The sequence below is a fragment of the Sphaerodactylus townsendi genome, linkage group LG05 (genome assembly GCF_021028975.2).
Source record: "Sphaerodactylus townsendi isolate TG3544 linkage group LG05, MPM_Stown_v2.3, whole genome shotgun sequence".
In the NCBI taxonomy this organism is placed as follows: Eukaryota; Metazoa; Chordata; class Lepidosauria; order Squamata; family Sphaerodactylidae; genus Sphaerodactylus; species Sphaerodactylus townsendi.
In genome coordinates this window covers 42,163,697-42,169,696 of record NC_059429.1, presented here as the reverse complement: position 1 = coordinate 42,169,696, position 6,000 = coordinate 42,163,697, and positions in this window count along the sequence as shown.

The window sequence follows — 6,000 nt, the reverse complement described above, 5'->3', positions numbered from 1 at the left end:
ATTCCCTCGGGGGATGTGCCGGACAGGGGTTCTGTCCGAAGGGCCTAAGGGGTCAGCTGGGGCTGCCCTATAACCAGGTCAGCGGTTTGCTGCCTGGGGGCCAGGATGTGCTCTGTTATGCTCGCCCAGCTTCAAAGTTTTGTTATATGTGAATAAATTTGGGCTGCGGCCGATTTCTTTTCCAACAAGTATGTGTCAGTGACTTTGATGGAACGAGTCTCCACACATCCCCATGCAAAGGCAATGTACAATTTAGTATGGCCTTTCTTGATATATTTGTGAAATATTACATCAAGGAATAAACAGTGGTGTAACGTAGTATACCCCTTCCTGAAACCTATTTGTTCCGATCCTAATATTTTGTTCTGCTCAATCCATGTTTGTAGGCGGTTAAGCAGCATCTTTGTGTATAATTTTCCTGCTATTGATAACAGACTTATTGGCCTGTAATTAGCTGGTACATTAGGATCACCTTTCTTATAAATTGGTACAATCACCACATTAGTCCAAATCTCAGGCATTTTGCCCGTGTTATTAATATCTGAAAAAAGTTTGGCTAATATGGGAGACCACCAGTCAACAAATTCCTTGAATATATCAGGAGGGAGCTGATCAGGCCCAGATGATTTATTAGATTTTAATTGTGTAATGAGCTTTTTTATTTCTAACTCCGTGACTGGAGGCCAACAGGGTTCATTGATCAAAAAATCAATATCAGGGGGTGTAGTTTCCGCAGACAGTCCCTGAAAATATTGGGTAAAATACTCAAACCATTGGCTTGGACGGATGGAGTTACAAATAGAAGAGTGATGACCTGTTCTTTTGGCTACAATCTGCCAGAATTTCCTAGTATTCTTATCATTCATGGCTCGTATAAGAGCGTCCCATTCAGCTTGTACATACTTCGAGTGATTTTGACGAAGTCGATGTGCTAACTCTGATTTTAAGGTGAAGTAGTCTAATGGAAGATTGACTTCGTTAGATTTAGCATGTTTAGAGTAGATATTTCTTAGGTGCACCTTAATTCTTCGACACGCTTCGTCAAATAATACATTGTTATGTCGATCTTGATTTCTGATGTTGCTTGTCTTTTGTTTTACCATAAAATCAGATATGTGTCTCACCAAATTGTCGTATTTTTTAATGAGTACGAAAGATGACTCAGATGTTAGAGTTTGCTGTTTGAGTTCAGTCATCTCTGGGGTAGCAAGGAAAGCATTAAGCTTCGATCTCAGGATTGCTGAACCAAAATAGATGTCCTACAGGGCAAGACCAAAAGAATCATGACCAGAAATTATGGTCACATGAAGAAGGGCAGAATGAAAAATTTGATCACTGCAGCTTCTAAATCCAGTATATTCATCTATTATCACAGATTCTTCCTGGGGAACATTTTCAAAAGACCCACTCCCAGGGATATGTTTCCAATTTATAGCCAGCCAAATGGTGAGGGCTGCAATATTTAACCTTGGGTTTAAATTCTATGGATAAGTTTCTGAGACAAAGCGGTCAGCAATCCTTCCCTGGGCAATCTCAGCTTCCCAGACTAAAGAACAGCATTCCCAACAATCTATTCATGTATTATAAAATATCTTTGGGCCTGTGTTTTCCTTGTGACCACTTAAAATTGGATACTTTTGCAAAACATTTCCTCAAAGCATGTTTTTAATCTGATTTATTTCTGTGTTTAAGTGGCAATTAAATGTGCTATCTATTATCTAAACATGCCCAAAGATAAATTTTCCTATGCCTCTGCTACTTTATATATTTATTGGGCTAGTCACAGCTTTTTGGAGCTCTCTCAGCCCCACCCACCTCACAGGGTGTTTGTTGTGAGGGGGGAAGGGCAAGGAGAGAAAGGGGGGATATAAATCCAAACTCCTCCTCCTCCTCCTCCTCCTCCTCCTCCTCCTCCTCCTCTTCTTCTTCTTCTTCTTCTTCTTCTTCTAGGCTCAAATGAGCTTTGCTCCTACACTCTGTCTCAGATAAAGGTATTAGCAGGGTCAGTTGAGGTGCAGGGGTTGAGAAGATGGTATGCTTCCACATTAGAATATAGTCTTGAACTAATATACAATTATCATTCATTTTTATGTGCTGCCTTTGTCAAAACTATTATTTTTTGCATTACTGAACATGGTACTTTAACACAAGAGCCTCTATATGCCATTAATGACTATTACTAAACTTTCAAACGGATGGGGGAGCAGGGCTAGGTAGGCACTAGGACCCAGGTGGGGCAGTCTACGTCAAAGAAGGTCTGGCATATTGAGTTCTGTGATGGAGGAATATACAGTCTACCAACATCTTTTTGTGAGACAGATGGCTCAATATCTCTGACCCTGGTCCTGAAGATCCTTTTAAAAACTATTTATTGCAAGCTGTTTGCTATGCTCTTCATACTCTCAAGCTACCTGACCGCAAATGCTCCATCTTCACCTGCTGCTTGATCACTCTTGTTACTCTGAATTAATCCTTTAGTAATCTTGGACAATATCCTGCATGTCTTCTCCCCACCTGAAACAAGACAAATTTTTCACCAGGTAATTTTACAAATGACAACTATCATTCCTGCCCTTGATCCCGTAGTCATCTTCTAATGTTCAGAATTCATCTTCAGATACATCTCATTTTTTGAGCTCTATAAGTTGCTCCCTTGGTACCTTGATAATAATTCTGCCAATCAACTTGATTTCAGACAGAAATTGTATAATATACTTAGCACTTATGTATAAAACATTGATCAAATTAAAAGTCATCCAAGATGCTAAGGTACTAAGGAGGGAGGTGTTAAATAATCCAAAAATATTTGAGTACAATGCATCAGATGAATTAAGCAGAGACATGGTTGTCTAATACTGTCCAGTGATAGAGATTTAGAACAAGATCATTGGAAAGTAGAATAACACATGTATGCAACCCATCTGTACTGGCAGAGGGAAGAAGTTAAGGAAAGGATGTCCAAAAACTCCACACCTCCTGAATAGTCACACAGTTGCTTTTGGTCAATGGATTGAGAAGGATTCACTGCAGAGAATGCAGAAGAAGAGGAGAAAATGGTGATAGCTGGGGGGCAGGGGGAACAGATATCAGTAGAGGTAGAAAGGATTGTATATTGCTGAGTGTTTTGGTTGACAAGGAAGAGTAGCAAGGGAAACCCTGTTCCATGAAGATGAAAAGGCTGAAAAACCAAATATCATATATTTATTCACCTATAATAACTACCCAAACCTTTTCGTGCCTATTCAGATGCCCTCACCTATTGACCTTTACTCACAGGTATATATACTCCACTTGCTTTCCTTTCCAACTATCAGATCCTCTGAAGATGCAGGCCAAGATGCAGGCAAAACGTCAAGAAAGAATGCTGCTAGAACACGGCCATACAGCCCAGAAACCACACAACCCCAGTGATTCCGGCCGTGAAAGCCTTTGACAATAAATTAAGGTTGATGTCTGGCTCCTGTTTTTCCCCAGTAAGGCAGGACTCTTCATTGTCCTGGGAGATTAAACGTCACTCTGCATAATCCTAGGGGCCCCTTTTTTCCTATAAGAAGCATCCTCGTCTAGTAGTCCTTGTTCAACATCCCTGGACACCTCTCTGTCTGTGATGTTGTTCTACAATGCATTGTTCTTCCAAAACTAAGCAGAGGTCATTCAGTTCTGCTCATCAGACCATTCTGCTCCAAGATCAGGTGACTGTAATACTTCCTCAATTCCCTCATCTATTCCAAGTCTATCCCCTCACAATTGCTTATATCGTAAGACTGTGTGTGTATTCTGCTTTGATTTTTGTGTGTTCATGTACTTCCATTATCCCTTAATAAAATTGTTAAACTTTATTCACTCTCCTGCAAGTTTCTTGCAAAAGCTGACTCTTGTACACATAGGCAATCAAGGAGCAGCAGTGGCGTAAGAGGTTAAGAGCTCATGTATCTAATCTGGAGGAACCGGGTTTGATTCCCAGCTCTGCCACCTGAGCTGTGGAGGCTTATCTGGGGAATTCAGATTAGCCTGTACACTCCCACACACACCAGCTGGGTGACCTTGGGCTAGTCATAATTCTTTTGAGCTCTCTCAGCCCCACCTACCTCACAGGGTGTTTGTTGTGAGGGGGGAAGGGCAAGGAGATTGTAAGTCCCTTTGAGTCTCCTGCAGGAGAGAAAGGGGAGATAAAAATCCAAACTCTTCTTCTTGTTGTTGTGTTGTCCAGCCTCCAGCTAAGCTAAGAGTCTGCTCCTGCTAATTCCCCACTCTAAAAGGGAGAGATTCCCACCACTTACTGGGTTATTGTAGAGATGCCTGTGTGAAGTGAATGGAGTGCTGGCAATGCTATCCCAACCACTGACTTCAGTGGACTTTGCTTAGAATGGGAATTTGAAGTTCTTCATTTAGAAACTGACCTTATACTGTATTCTGACTGGTTCATCACTTATAGACTGCTGCACTGAATGATGGGTCATTGCAGCTTGGTCACAAACCAACCAACCAACATTATATCTCCCCAAGTCCACTCAAGCACCATCTTCTTCAATGGACCCATTTTGCACTGTAATTTATAACCTGATCCATAGACTGAACCTGCACTCCTCTCTGAAAGGGGCAGGAGCAGTCATGGCTTGCCCCTAACATGCAGATAACTGATGACTGACTGAATGAATCAGATGACTGGTGAGCTTGTGCAAAAGCCTCCTAATTTTTGGAACAAGACCAGGATACCTTCTCCCCAATCACCATGCAAGTGACTTCACATATGAAGTGCATTCACCATTCTGCCTGCTGTCCCGGGGATATTCTGGTCTTGCTGAGTGAGACCAAGGTCCTGGGAGATCTATTGCAATTCCACAAGACCTTTAAGACAGAGCTGTTCCACCACACATATGACTGAGTTACCATCTAAGTGGCCTACCTCTTCTCTCTTCCATTCCCCTTCCCTCTTTCCTTTGGCTTCACCCATTATATTGAGAAAACTCAGCAATCAAGGAATAAAAGGGGAAGTCCTCCTATGGATTAAAAACTGGTTGAGAAACAGGAAGCAAAGAGTGGGTGTAAATGGGAAATTCTCACAATGGAGAGATGTAGGGAGTGGTGTCCCCCAAGGATCCGTTTTGGGACCAGTGCTCTTTAACCTATTCATAAATGACCTGGAAGTAGGGGTAGGTAGCGTGGTGGCCAAGTTTGCAGATGATACCAAATTATGTAGGGTGGTGAGAACCGCAAAGGATTGCGAAGAGCTCCAAGCGGACCTTGATAAATTAGGTGAGTGGGCTCAGAAATGGCAAATGCAGTTCAATGTAGCAAAATGCAAAGTGATGCACATAGGGGCAAAAAATCCAAACTTCACATACAAGCTACAAGGGTCAGTGCTATCATTCACAGACCAGGAAAGGGATTTGGGCGTCTTAGTTGATAGTGCCATGGGAATGTCAACTCAATGGATGGCAGCTGTGAAAAAGGCAAACTCTATGCTGGGGATCATTAGAAAAGGAATTGATAATAAAACTGCAAAGATTGTCATGCCCTTATATAAAACCGTGGTGGGACCGCACTTGGAGTACTGTGTTCAATTCTGGTTGCCACATCTCAAAAAGGATATTGAAGAGATAGAAAAAGTGCAGAGAAGGGCAACGAGGATGATTGAGGGACTGGAGCACCTTCCCTATGAGGAGAGGCTGCAGCGTTTGGGACTCTTTAGTTTGGAGAGGAGACAGCTGAGGGGGGATATGATTGAAGTCTATAAAATTATGCATGGGATAGAAAATGTTGACAGAGAGAAATTTTTCTCTCTTTCTCACAATACTAGAACCAGGGGGCATACATTGAAAATGCTGGGGGGAAGAATTAGGACTAATAAAAGGAATCACTTCTTCACACAACGTGTGATTGGTGTTTGGAATATGCTGCCACAGGAGGTGGTGATGGCCACTAACCTGGATAGCTTTAAAAGGGGCTTGGACAGATTTATGGAGGAGAAGTCGATTTATGGCTACCAATCTTTATTTT